Below are 14,830 nucleotides of genomic sequence, written 5' to 3' on the forward strand. Positions count from 1 at the left end.
CCAGAGGGACAAATTTCACAGTTCAAACTGTCCCTTGGGAACATCCCACCATCCAGTGTAACGATTTTCTAGGCAAGCACCCAAAGCAAATTGTTCTCGGGTAATGGAGCCAAAAGTTTCAAGAAAGACTCCCTAATCTTGTTTTGAGCCATGTTTGCAAGCCTATCATTCTGTGTGTACCCTGGGAGGAGACAGGTGTGGAAAGGGGAGGAGAGAGGAATGTGAGGGGCAGGGCTGAAGCAGACCGGCAGGTAGCTGCAGATGACTCTTAATTTCACGCACCAAAGCTGTCAGCAGGGCTTTTGGTTTGTTTTGCCTGCATTTTGCTGCCTCTCTCCACGAACCTCTGGCCACCTTGAGGAAGTCCATGCAGATTTCATGAGTTCCCAACTCCCGGTGTGGGAGATGTGATGCTGAAGGCAGAGCAGCGAGCTTTCAATTATTGATGAGAGCGACCTCTCTTTAAACAAGGAATGCATAATTCATGGCAGTGCCGGTATTTGTGGTGAGCAGCACCGGCTCAGTCTCTGCCTTGCTGAGATGCACAGGAAGCCGCTGTCCCCTCTCCCCCCATTCCCTTGGGCCCATCAGAGCCTTCAGCCAAAACTACAATAGCGCTAAAAATTGAGGCAGGTCGAGATGCTGCAGTGCTTCCCCTCACTGGGCAGCTGCCTGCTTGTTTGAGATGTGCACGATAAAGTGGGAGGATGGATTCAAGGAACCACAGGAGTGGGTGGAATGGGTTATTGCTCTGGGATAAGCAGGGGTAATTACTGTGCAAACACAGCCAAAACAGGGCATTTCTCAGTAGCAAGACTCCTCCGGCCCCCAGACAGGTCTTTAGGAATGGCATCGTTGTAGGACAGAAAGGGTAGGCTAGATCTAAGGGACAGTGCCTGAGGGCTTCACATCCAGCTGTATTTCTTGTGGGGGTGGGAAAGAGAAGGGGAAAAGGGAGATTTGGATTTCTGTTCTGTAAGTAGCAATTTCTCCCCTAAACTCTGCTGTAACCGGGTGACTGAAAAGCAAAGGGGAAAAAAAAAGAAGCAGTTTTTCCAGGAAGGGAAATGTTAATCATAGAATCATGGGCTGGTTTGGATTGGAAGGGACTTTAAAGATCAAGTTCCAATCCCTCTGCTGCGGGCAGGGACACCTTCCACTAGACCAGGTTTCTCAAAGCCCCATCCAACCTTGCCTCGAACACTTCCAGGGATGGGCTATCCCCAACATCTCTGGGCAACCTGGGCCAGTGTCTCTCCACCCTCAAAGGGAAGAACATCTTCCCAATATTTAACCTAAACCTACCCTCTTTCAGTTTGAACCCATTCTCCCTTATCCTTTCACTACATGTTTTTATAAAAAGTCCCTCTCCAGCTCTTTTGTAGCCGTTTTTTGGTATTTGAAGGGGCTCTAAGGTCTCTCCAGAGCCTTCTCTTCTCCAGGCTGAACATCCCCAAGTCTTTCAGCCTGTCTTCATAGGAGAGATGGATGAAACAGGAAGAGAAAGACTCTGTCCTAAACCCACAACTGAGGTCTTGACCTCCCAGTAGCCCAGGCAATAGCAGGAGACTGTGGTTCTGTCCCAGGGTGTAAGAGTGCTCTTCTGCTGGGGGTTTTAATCATCCCTCTGCTGCAGACTGGTGAATGGCTGCAGGCAAGTGACACCTGCAATCTGAGTGAGGTGAGCACTCCCCTACTGCTCATGGGGATGGAGGGCAAAGGCAAATTAACCGAGTCCCCTGGAGAGACAAAACCCAGGGAAGTACAAATAATAAAACAATACGGGGAAGGATGGCCAGGTCCTTCCCCAGGGCAGGAAGAGCAGAACTACCAGCAGCTGTGTAGTTTCAAGGCTCAGCCCCATCAATACTCTGTGCCTTGGTGTGCAGGCTCCTGTGGGGACAACTTCCCTAGGAAGTGAGTCACTCCCAATGAAACAGCCGCCCTTCCCAAGCCCCCCGCGCCTTTTCCTCAGATGCAAAGAAAGGCTTCATCCTCTCCTGCCAGCTCTTCCACTATATGGGAGCACAGTTCCTTCAGCCCAGAAACCAGGCTTGTCCCTCGGGAGTACACCATGCACAATCCCCATCCCTTCACTGCCCACATGAAGCCAAGTTGAGCATTCCTCAAAGCTTGGTCCGTAAACAGCTTGACACAGCACCTTCCTGAAGACATGTCCTTGTCCTAGACATGTGGCTTGTGTGTGTGAGCATGGACTGGAGGAAGGTGGTGCTTTATACAGGGCTTTCTTCCAAGTCAAAAAAAAAAAGGAAAAAAAAAACCCAACGGAAAACAAAAAAGAAACTTTGATGGAGCTAATTAAATCTGCTGGCTAGGTCCCACGGGAGCCAATACTTTAGAGACAGCACGTGGCTCAGCCTGCTATCCCCAGGTACATCAAGGGTATCCAGGCACTATCTGGGCTATCAGCAGGAATGGAGATAACCCAGTTTGAATACAGACTAGACCTTGAACTTGGCTGCAAAGCCCGTCCTTGCAGGGAGCCTTCCGGAGCCTGAAAAAGGAGGTCTAAGCCAGGCTATTTTTAATCAGCCTAGACCCAAATGTCCTTCACGATTGATCCATACAACCTGTCACCACATTTCTGCCCCCTGAACACTGGTGAGGGTGGGCTGTGACTCAGAGGGACACAGCCCTCTGCCCTGTCACAATTTCCCTGTACTGCAGAGCCATAATCCAGGGATGCCAGAAATACCCAGAGAAAGATTAGCAGCTCAGGCCTGAAGAGAGGCAGGGGGTACCAGATGTCTCCTGAGAAAGCTAGCTCTCTCCTGAGAGACCTCTAAGCTTGGAGTTATCCTTTCTTGAAAGGGAAGTCAGGGGCTTATTCAAACGTCAGCTTCTCTTCCCTGCTGCTGAGCTCTGGCAGAACTGAGGTCCTTTTTAGATGCTGATGACTATTACAGAATAATAATTCCAAACGTATCAGCATGAATCAGCCCAATATCTTCACTAGTCAAAAAAAAAAAATAGCTGCTTTTTTTTTTCCCAAGGAGGCAAAATAATTCTAAGGAAGCAAAAACAATAGCGGGTTGTTCCAAAGTTTCTATATATTTCATTCAGAGCTTTCCCTACTGAGTTAACAGCTGATGCCTGTTCAGCAGGAGTGGGAGCTGTCATTTTACAGCTTTCTTGCAAAAGCAGAAAGGAAAAGCCCATAGTATTTCCTTCCAGAACATTTTCAAAGATGGAGAGGAATTACTTTTTCAGAGAAAAAGGCATTAGGCATTATTTGATGGATAACTACATTTCACAGGTGCTTGTTATGGGGCAAAAAAAAAAAAAAATCACATTGATCACGAGCTCCTTGTTAAGATATGGGGCCCAAAGGTCAATGCTGTTCCTCTGGTAGCAGCCAGGATGCAGAGACAGGCTTTGATCTTAGCTATGTGTCAATATGACATCAAATGCAGACCTCCAGAGGAACATGCTATCACTAATGCACACTCTTGATTGATTTACACAGCTTGTTTTCCTCCTGCTTTCAAAGGCGATGTTGAAATGCTCTTCCCTGCTGGACTTCCCTGTTACTCCTAGGGAGAGCAAAAGAAAGCAAAGGAGAAACTGCTCTGGCTGAAATCCCACTGCAAATGAGTGGGGCAGCAGTTCAGTTATGCCATTTAAAACACCGATGTAGCTGAATACGTCTGTCTTCCCAAAACCTGTGGAAATACTGGCATTTTAATGGTTACATGTGTGTGCTGGCCCCCTGAGGAATCAGAACCCTGATCTGCTATTGCGTGGAAAGAACTGTGGGCAGAGAATAAGTGCAGTGTAAAGGCAAGAATCCCCCCAAGTTTTTATTTGGGAATGCTGGCTGAATTATATGATCAATAAAAGCATCATGCAAACAGCAACTTTGTGTGGAATGTTCTTGTGGGTGGCTGCTCCATAGAGATTAAGACAGAGAGGACACTGGACAGCACTGATGCCACATCATGCAGGTGTTAGTTGTGTGAGATTAGAGAGAGGAGAAACACCACTTTGGTCTCCTTGATGGACATTTTCGCTGTTGCAGCTCTCTGAGCTGTGTGAAATACGCTCGCTTTGTAACTAGATGAGGTGGTCCAAAATGCTAATTCTGATTTCTTCCTCCAAATAAATCATCAGCACTCTTTATATTTGCCACTTGCTGTGCAGCATCCAAGTGTCATGCGGACACTTCTAGAAACAAACGTAGAATGGATAAATTGGCACCTAGAGAATCGTCTTTTGCAATAGATATACGTTATGGTCCGCTGCTTGATTTGTACCTTAAATGCCACAGCTGATCTGTATAGCTTGGGCTTGATGAAAAGAAACACTAGAATGAAAATTAGAGTCAGCAGACAGTGTTTATTTTCCTGCCTTCTGTGTGTGAAATAAAAAGGGAAGAAGAGAGCAAAAGAAAGAAGGGGCAGGAAGGTGATGGTCAGTGTCCTGCTAGGACTGTCCTGCTGCCCTTCCCTGTCCTAACAGGGAAGCTGTTGACTCTGGACAGGCATTCAGACATTCAAATTATGTGCCTAAGTGTTTGAGATCAAGAGACCCATATGCAATTCCCACCTTCTGGGAATGCCAGGGGAGCAATATCTAACTTGGGCACTGGCAGCAGCTGCCAGAATATATCCCTGCATCATGATCAGAGTGAGTTTTATTTTGTAGTGAAAGTAAGCAGTGCATTTGGGTGAACAGATGGAGCTAAGGAGTAGCAAAAGTCAAATGCCCCTTTCTAACAACAATCCAAACCTACCAGAAGAAAAAAGATGTGGGTTTTGGTTTCTGTTTTCCCATGTCTTGCACAGTTAAAATGGAAGAGTCTGTTGGGAAGGCAGGGAAGGCTGTGAGGGAATTGAGGGCAGACGAGCTCACAGCACAAGAAACAAACTGCTCTCTCTGAGTGCATGGGGCTTGCCATAGGGCTTGCTTGTATAGGAATTGCTCTCTGCCATGCTCCTTAATTGCCCATGAAAGCAGCCTGGTCTGAAAGTCATCTTTGCACGTAGTGTTTATAAACCTTCCCTTGGGAGGGAGGTCAGCCTGTGCTGTATTGTACTCGTGGGCTTATCTGTGAAGTTGTGTGCTTCAGGCTGCCCTAGGCCTGGATGCAAAAGGGGGTTGATACTATCCCCAGGCTGGTGAGTTGCCTGCTCTATCTGTTTCTTGTGACTGGAATATCATCTCTGCACAAATACAACCATGATAACCCTGAGAGATGCGTCTCCCCAGCTCTTACACCTCTGCACTTGGGGTGCTGGGCAGTGCTGTCCTTCCTACCTTAATTCCACATTCATGGGGTGCCAGTTGGCCTTGGACAGAATAACTGATGAATAGATACTTCTGGCTGGATAGGAAAGATGAACTAGACTTTTTTTTTAACCCTTCTCTGCAGTTTGAGAGCCCTTGGAGTTTCAAAGGCAGACCAAGTTGGCCTGGAAGATCAGGGCAGACAAAGAGTGGTTTCTTGTTAAAACCAGAAATGGGCTGCTGCTATAAATCTGAGAGGTGGATATGAATTTCTCCTGATTCTGGGGATGAATCTGGCTCCCTCCTTGTGCTTGGGGAAGGAAAATTCTCTCTGGTTATAAGGACATTTGCGGAGGTCAACAAGCCAGGTCAGGTATTCCTAGCTTCACACGTGGACACATGAACTATATCCATCCACTACCAGCTCTGCAGAAAATACCCCTAAAGGGTCAGCAAGAATTCCTAGGTGGAGGAAACATCCAAAAGCTGCTTGGGAAGGAAGAAACTGGGTTTTCACTGCTGCTGCTGCTGTAAATAATTTCTAGGCCATTTGTGCTTGTTCTGGTGCTCAGATTAGGACCTGTGTTTGGGTTAGGAAAGAAATACTTGGTATCAGATTTTATCAGTCTGGTAAGTGCAATGCAGAAGGAAGTATACAAGAGCAGAAGTCTTGCCTAGTGACTATTTTGCACCAGTGTTTAACAGTTCCAGGACTTGGTTTTACTTCAAGAGAGCTACAATCCAAGTGTGGCTTGGCATGTCTTGATGGACTATGAATAAAACTTGCTGAGATGGCAGCTTATCTACCACTGAACAGGAGCTGGTGCTGACAGAAGAGCCTCAAGCATCCTCTGCAGCACGCCCAGAAGAGACTGCTAGGTGGGATAAAGTGTGCAGAGTTTGTCTAGCAGGCTAACATGACTAGGAGCACAAGTGGGGAGACTGGTCATGATACAGGAACACGTTACACAGGAACAGTCTTGGATATATTCTCAAAAGGGGGACAAGAGAAGACAACTCCATGCATAAAGGCTCTTTGAATGGTAATGATGCCTTTGCAGTAAACCATATTCACCCCAAAAGTCTTAGCACAGAGGTCAGCAGTGATGATCATAGCAAAATGCTTATCAGTGTCCTGTGACTTCCCTTGTAATGGAGCTGCTGATGCATATCGAGTAATAAAGAGATTTGTTGTGTTTTCCTAAATGCTCCAAGAGTCCTATTCTAACATGGAAGTTAGGGACATCACTTTGGCTGTAAAAAACCTCTTGTTATAATTGGATACCATGCTGCTGAGCACTGTAGGTTTGAGGGAAACAGGAAACAGGAAACAGTACAAGAGTTGCTAACTAGAATGGCTACTGGGATTACTGGAGGAGCTATGGAGAAGCCTGTGGGCTGCTACAATTCAAGAGGTGCTGGTATCCCATGCTGGAGGGCAGACATATGAGTTAAGGCAGAGCAGGGGGCTGGATTGAAGAGGATACCTGAAATATCTAATTGTTCATAAAACAGAGGCTGTAAGATGTTGGTGGGACTAGGATGGAGGAGGTGGTTCCAAGGCCAAAAAGAAAACAAAAACAGGCTGGGGGAGCAATGTTGGCCAGGCTGAGATCTGCCACTTAATAACACTTGACAAAATGCAAATAATTTCTCCTTCCTAAAGATCTGCCAGGGGATGCCTCAGCTATCTGGGGTCAGTGATTAACACTCCTTCCTCCTTTCCTATTGCTCCACAGAGATGAGGAGCTGGCACGCATGTCTGAGGGAGGAAAGAAACTTACTGTGGACCACAGAGCAGCAGGATTTGCCAGCTTGCCTCTGACTGCCCAGCCCAGCCCTGAGATACAGCTCAGCCAGGCTCGCATTTGACTTCAGCAGACACTGCTTGTGGGCTTTGTGAGGTGCACAGGGATAATCAGGATTTGGTTTCTGTTTGCTTGCTAATTTCAGCCCCTGCTGTGAGATTTGGATGTTTCTGAGGATTCTGTATTAGCTTTAATGATTAAAAAATTATTTCAATGCTTACTGAAGAAGATGCATGATCTATCATTGAAGCCGCTTAGCAACAGGACTCATTAAGACACGTATTAGTACAGAAAGATACCCTTGCCCCAGCGCCTTCTTGGAATGACTATCCACTCATCTAAACAAGATAAAGGTCTTTGCTGGCCTCCTCTGAGGCCAGAGGATAAAGCAGTCAACTGTGAAACAAGATTTCTTGGTTCTTTTTCTGGCTTCAACTATGCGTCAGTATGTGGATCTGGGCAAATCATTTCACCTGCTTCAGTGCCTCAGTTCCCCCACAGGTAAGATAAGCACAACAATGTATAAGCAGTCTGGGGAAATGACTTTCGACTGCCTAGGCTCATTAGAGAAAAAACAACCAGTGAGGTGAATAAAACTGTCTCAGCCCCTTGCTGGTAGTTTGTACTAACCACACGGTTCACTTTGCCCTCCTGAAGCCCCACATACAGTTAGCTAATTACAGGGGAGAAAAAAGATCTTCTCCTAACTCCTTACCACCTGGTGGTAGCCAAGCACAGATGTTAAAACTTGTCATTTGGCTCAAAAGAATTAATTTTAGGCAAAGCATTTCTGGTTATCCTTCAAGGAAGGAAAGGGTCTGCCAGTTCTGGGGCAGGATCTAATTTTGCTCGCAGGAACACTGTTAAATACCACGTCTGAGAGGAGAACAGTAATACTTTGTGTTTTATTCCCAGAGTCATTCACTGAATCTCTCAGGCAGCAACATTCTTAGGAGGAAAAACTGAAGTGGGGTGGAAGAAGCAGGTGAAAGAGCAGACATTTTGGTCCATGGTGAAAAAGCTGAGGCACTCCTGATTCTTTGGCTTACATGCAGGACATTGAACTTCATACCTGGATGCACAAGCCTTGGTCACATCTTAGCATGGGGTAAGGGTAAGGGAAGCATAAATGGAAGGAAGACAAGGGAAGAAAAACGGGTGTAGGTGAGAAGCTAAGGTGTGACTGAAAGTGATTCCTGAGGAAAGGAGAGGGAAAAGAAGAAATGAGGTTAATAGGAATGTGAAAGTGGGAGAAAGGAGGAGGAGGAGGAATGAACAAGGGTGAGGGAGCAGGAGACCAAGTGGGACAGTGAGCAGGAGGCACAGTCAAATCATCTGAGCTCTCTCTGAAGAGATTGCCTATTTTGTTTCTGCCTTTTTTTGGTGTGTGATCTTGCCTTAAAATTGCAGGAATGTGGCGGCACAGCACTGGCGCTCTGATTTATTAATTCCATCCCGTCCCACAAGCCCATAAAACAAAAGCATCTGTGTTTGCTCAAGAGAAAACCATGAAGGGCCTCATTCACGTCAGAGGTGGAGAGAGAAGCTGGCAGATACAGGAAAGCCATCGTCTCCTCCTTCCTTTTCACCTTTGTGTGGATCTGGGCTGGGGGAAGGGCCTCGGGAGTGAAGGATCCAGGGGATGAGGTATCAGCAGGGAGAAAGTTAAGATCACCCTGGCAGTTTGTGCTGGAGAAAGTGGAGGGGAGACACAGTGAACGCAATAGGCTGGACCAGTGAGGAAGGCACCCCAGCACAGCAGAGGACAAGATCCCTTGCTGCTACCCAGGCTCTCCCAGCACTGGTCTCTGAAGTGGCACTTCGTGCAGTATTACCCCAATGAACGTCAGTCCTATTGCTGTGGTCACAGTCAGGGCTTTCATGAAGCCCAGCACTGTTGCCTGACCCATAGCTATGCACATAACCATAATAATAAATTAAATCTGCCAGTCACAGGAGAAATACCCCTTTACAGCTGTTTTTAGCTTTCAGAATGAGGGAGGGTCAGGGCAAGATGAATGTCAACGATCCTACTTTAACAACTGAGGCATGAAGGGGAAGAGGAGCCAGCAACCTCTGCTCCTGCCAGGCAAGGATCAACTGTGCTGTTTCTATCAAGAGGCACTGGGAGATTTTTGTTGGGAGCAGAGGACCTTGCTAAAACCCTGCCCTTAAAGACAGTGTCTTTAGAAGCCAGGCTGCCCTGCAACGCTCCAGGGAAGGCAGGGTCTGCAAGTTACTGCTGCCTGCCTGGCCCTTGGCTTTTCCTCCAAGTTCTCCCACACAAGGATTGCTGAGGAGCAATCCTACTTTGCTTAGCAAATCACAGTTCCCATGTGCCCTGTACTCCCCCACACAGACCCACCGTGAACTTACAGAATGAGATAACACTGCGGCTCTAAAATCTTTCATCCAGAGCTGAGATTGCCCGACTGCTAACCCTGTTCAAGTAATCCCAGCACTTTGCTTGGCTACAGGTTGGCTGTACTGGGAATAAATGCCCTCACTCTTACTGACGAGGGGTAACATCCAAAGAAAACCATCTCCTTTTGTAATGCAGCAGGATGCTGGCAGTCTGCTAAAATCCACAACGCAGGCAGGGGAAGTGGCAGCGTAAGCACCACTGGACCAGCTCAAATCTCTGCAGAAGTTAACCTGAACCCACTCCAGCTGACAAAACCCTGAGAGAGCTAAGTGTCAGCACACAGGCTGGAAAACACGTATTTTTGCTTCTGCTGGGAAATTAAAATATGCCCCAGTGATCTTCACTTGAACAGGTCTGTATCTTTTTGTCCTTTGTCTCTTACATTGATCAGTGTTGTGGGTTTTGGAAGGTGTAAGAAATCCTATGCTAGAGGATGTGAGAGGTTCAACCCTGAAGATTTAGATCTATTTCAAGTGGACTGCCCTGTCCAGTGATGAACAACCTACTATCCATCAGAATCTCTCCTCTTCCTGAATCCTACACTCAGCACCAGCAGCATCTTGTAGCACAGAGTTCCTTATGTCACAATGCACAGCATGGGAAAATACTTATTTCTATCATCAAATTGCTACCTTTCATGTTTTCCTGAATGCAGTCCAGTTCCTCTACTGAGAAAAGCCCTGTAGAGAAGCATTCATTCTCCCTCTTCTGTGTTGCTGATTGCTTTGTTCTGCACCCCAGCATCCCTCCTCATGTGTCTTCCTGAGCTAACTAACCCCATCTTAAGGAATCTCTCTATGTGCACTGGACATTAGAGGGATTACCTCATTGGAGTAGGGATGAACAGCAAACAAAATCTGAAGATCCCTGTGCTGCAGCTGTGGATCCCAGTTCTGTGTCTCAGACCTGGGAAGCTGTGTCTCATGAGGAAACTTAGTTCCCATTTTTTAAATCTCAGGAATTTGCAGAGTGCAATGTTTTCATCTCAGGCAGAGAGATGTCAGACAGCCCCCCACACTGCGTGGTGGAGGAAGCCAACAAGACAGTTGATTGAACACTTGGGAACATTGGCAAAGTAGATAAATTTGAGCTTTTAAGGAAAGGCCTTCGGGAGCACTAATGTCACATGAGAGCAAGCTAAAAGAGACTTCAAGCTCTTAATTATGAGCCTGCACAGCTAAAACAGCATGAAAGATTTCTAAGTGTGCTGACCATAGGTTGAGGTGCGGTTTGGAGACACACCCTGACCTGGAGGAATCAGCGGGGTCTGACCAGTGTCCCTTTTGAAGAACTGGCCTTAGGCAGCCATGCCTGCCCCCGAGACGAGAGTGCTGACAGCCACAGGTCTTGTCCATGTCCTGTATTTGTTAGTCTTTTGTGGTACTGGTAGGTTTTAAATCACAGTCCTGTTAGGCTGAGCTGCTTCCCAGCAAGTGCTTCCCAGAGACGCAGGGGCCTCTCGCCTGTGAGACAGATGATCTGGGGCTGTCTCAGCTCTGACGCGATGAGCTGCAGTGTCTCCCCTGTAAAGAGGGGGTAGTCATCCTGACAAACAGCTCTGTACGTGGGCAGGGAGTGCTCTTAATCACATATGTGGAGTACTTGGAGATCTCAGGATGAGAAGCGGTGCAGAAAAGCATAATGCTTATTATTAGGCAGAAAGGCCGGGAGCAAAAAGGACGGAGTGATTTTAGACTTCTCCAGGGCCCTGGAGGTGTGTGGGACCTGGATTCCAGTCTGGCTTATTACCTCCTTTTTAGTCTTCTTCTTTTATTAGGAAGAATTAGACACAAGGAGGAAGGGGATAGATACCATCTTTCCTGTGTACATCCTGCAGAATAATTGCAGCGCTTTCCCAGAGCAATTTTGCATGCTCAGTAAAGGGCATCTTTGAAGCCTATCAAATACCTCATCCCTCGTAGGCATACATACGAAGGCTTCCAGCACATGTCTTTATTGCTTCCAAATATTGTGAACAGGAAAGACCACCGAAAATGCTCAAGGAGAAGAGGCCTTGGAAGTAGTTCCAGGAGGTGGATGGAGTTGTGGGGTGGCTTCTTATGGTTGGGACAGGAATATTGTCTCCTGAGGCATTAGAGGTAAGCAGGAGGTAACTGTGCCTGCAGCACCAACACGCTGGGAGAGAGAGGCAGCCGAGGCTGGAGTTATGAAGGCACTGAGAAACACAGGGATGTGTAGAGCACTGCCACTGGAAGGTGATTACTGTGGTGAAGAGGGGAGGAAAGCCATCCAGGGGTAGAGCTGGCATGAATCCAATCCAGGCTCCTGCCTGCTAGGTACGACTTTGGCCTCGGACACTAAGGACATCTCCTGGCCTGCTGCTGAAGCAGAGGAAAGTTCCCTGCCAAAAAGCACCTTTACCAGTGCTTCATAGGCAAGAAGAAAGGATGCTGAGTACACAGGAGACACAGCCTTGAGCTGTCCAGTACAGCCTCAGACACTCTGCAGGGAAGATGTCATTAGAGAACACAGCCACTAGGCACAAAAACGTTCCCAAGCCATGGAAAGAATATGAATTTAAGGGCTGTACATTGTGGAAGTGTTTTCTCTCTTGCGTACATTTAGCTGCTGTATAGCTCTGTACAGCTCCCTAGGCAACAGTCTTCCCAAATGACACTCTAACAAAGCCCAAAGGTACGGGAGCTTTCCTCATTAAAACCCTTGTCGTGGGAGCAAGTGTCCTCAGCGCAACTGCTTTGCTTTCTATCCCGTGGCTGTTAAAGTGTCTTGCAAGCCAGGCTGAGGCCCTTTGTTGTAAAGGTGGCTGCATCTCAGCTGTGCTCTGTGTCAGCTGGTTGAATTGCTTTGTGATTGCAAGGTTGCCTAGATGATTTCTCTATTATTATTATTATTACTACAATTACTACAAATTTTTACTACTATTATTTTTACTTTGACACTGAAAGTGTCAAAGAAGAGCTTTAACTTGATCTCATCAGATTCCTGAAACACCCGATACGACGTGTTAGCTGCACATCTACCTCTGTACATTAACTGCTCTGCGGAGCCTTGATTCGATGCAGACTGGAGTACCCTGAAAGCAACACCAAAGTCACTCCTGGGAGGGGGCAGGGAGGAAGGGAGGGCAGCAATCACAGCCACGGAGCTCCTGACCTCACACCGGGCAGACACAGCGTGCGCTCAGCCACTGGCACTCCTGCTCTGTCTGTATCCCAGGTGAGCCTGCCAACAGACAGCTTCCAGGAAACCATGGAGCAGGCACCAACCAAAAGTGATCGAGGCCCCCACATCCTGCTTCAGGGCACAGAGAAAAGGGACTTGGCAGCATGCATGGCTGCAAACAGATGTGACACAGGCTGTGACACACAGCTCTGCCAGTGGCCTCCTCCTGCCCTGTAACCCTCTCTGCTGCCTGACACTAAGGTCCCCATAATCTCCTACCAAGGAATCTCTTTTTGGAGTAATGATGGCTTCCCTCCTGTGAGGTTCCTATCCTGCTGTCTCTGTGCACCTGTCTCCCAGTTTGTGGAAGTGCTACATGGCCCCTGTTTCTAGTCCTGTCTGAGGCTCGTGAGGTCAATGCCTTGCACTTCTGCTGGCTGTCCAGGGCTGCAAGGCATGAACCTCCCCACCCATTTTTCCCTTTCTGCACCTGATGAGATTTAAGCCCAAGCAGAAGTGGGTGATCAGACCCATGTGTGAAGCTGCTGTACCCTGTTACACTCTCTGCATATGTGCTTTGCACAAGGAAGCTTCCTGTGGGTCCAGAAAACGAGCTGAAAGCACCTGCAGAAGCTGCATTGCTCACTCTCCCCCACTCACTTGCTGAGCTGTGTGGACTTCAAGTTGTTGGACAGGTATTTATAGATTGTCATGACTGCTCTGCTACATTGATGCTTGGTGCTGCCCTGCTGATTCCAACACCCCTTCTCTCCAGCTGCACAGAAACTGCCCCTTGGCAGGTTTCCCTAAGGATTGGCTGAGGAACTGGCTGCTTCTCTCCACATTTGCAGCACCTTGAGGGGTTTCTCTCTGTCACGCACTGGCTGCTGACCCTCCCCCTCCTCTCCCCCGGCCCGAGGCTGGATGGGCGAGTGGCTGGAGCGGGAGGCCGCAAAAAAAGTACTTTCCAACTCAACCAGCAACATCCACCCCAAACTGCTCCAGAAAACCAGCAAGTGCATCCCTCGGCAGACACCCGTGCGCCAGTCAGGGGTAGAAACGGGCAGAACCCTTCCCCAGACGTCCTGCTCTTGCCTCCCAATACACCTCTCCAGAGCCCCTCACAGGGACGCCCACTTGGGGTCGGTTCCCAGCGAGGCTACCTGTGCCTGCACACAAACCCCGTCGCCCTTCTGTAGTTTGGCTTTTCCGGTATTTGCCACCAAGAGGCTCAAAAAAACCTCTCCGGGAGCAGCGGCATGCCCGGGACCCGCGTTTGGGTACCCTTGCTCGGAGATCCCGGCGGCGAGATTCCCGGGTGGACACACACCAGGAATCGGGGCATCTCCCCACAGCTGGAAAATTCCAGTCTGGGAATGGGATGTCGCTCCTCTGGAAGGTGTCCGGACCAAGCTGTGCGGGGATGCAAGGACAGGGGCTCCCCGTGAAGCGCGGAGCCGGTTCGGGAACTGAGCAGGGATGAAGTTCGGGGATACAGCTGCCGGTCGTAGGGCAGGGCACCCCTCCAGCGCCAAGCGCCGGGGGACCGCAAGGTCACCGCTGTATCCCCGGCGCTGCTCCCACCCCCAAAGCCCCGGTGCCCGAGCGCGGGGTCTCCCGCTTACCTGGCGAGATGAGCCGGTCACGGCGGAGACGCCGGGGCGCCGGTCGCGGGGCGGCACCGCACCGGGGGCTACCGGGGGAGCATCGCCCGCCGCCGGGCGGAGGCGCGTCCTCCCTGCGCCCTGGGAACGGCACCGGCACCGGCACCGACACCGACACCGGGACCGGGACCGGCCCGTCGGCGCTGCCGGCGGATGGCGGCGCCCGCCTTCAGACGGCGCCGGCGATGCGGCTACGCGCGGCGCGGAGCCGATTTAAGGCCACCCCGTGCCGGGGGTGGGGGGAGCGCCGAGGGCCGCCCGCAGCGGCTCCTGCGCGCCGCGCATCCCGCGGGGCCACCTTAAGCGGGGAAGGGTCGAGCGCGGAGGCAGCGAGGGGGGAAGGAGCGGCGAGGAGGCGATCCGAGCCGGGAAAAGGGGGAAAGGCGAGCGGGGCCGGGCACGGCCGCAGCGCTGCCCCCGCCGCCCGCAGCGGGGCCGGGCACCCTCGAAGGGGGAGGGTTCCTGCCCCGGGCCGGCCGCTGCTCTTCCCGCCGAAGGCGAGGGGCCGGGATTTTTTTTGCCCGTCCCGGAGGTCTCGCTTT

General features: G+C 49.6%; 1 protein-coding gene across 3 annotated transcripts in view; it reads right to left on the reverse strand.

Moving 5' to 3' along the window:
* LOC104687055 (galactosylgalactosylxylosylprotein 3-beta-glucuronosyltransferase 1-like) overlaps positions 1-14,426 on the reverse strand; it is a 28,149-nt gene extending 13,723 nt beyond the window's left edge. For 2 of the 3 annotated variants that reach the window (XM_039558835.1, XM_039558828.1), the window contains exon 1: positions 14,250-14,334. The gene's annotated coding sequence lies outside the window, so the exon portion shown is untranslated. Of the gene's footprint in view, positions 1-14,249 lie in introns of all 3 variants that reach the window. The other variant, XM_039558843.1, reaches the window with a different exon arrangement.
* Positions 14,427-14,830: the final 404 nt, after the last annotated feature.

The sequence above is a fragment of the Corvus cornix genome, chromosome 1 (genome assembly GCF_000738735.6).
Source record: "Corvus cornix cornix isolate S_Up_H32 chromosome 1, ASM73873v5, whole genome shotgun sequence".
In the NCBI taxonomy this organism is placed as follows: Eukaryota; Metazoa; Chordata; class Aves; order Passeriformes; family Corvidae; genus Corvus; species Corvus cornix.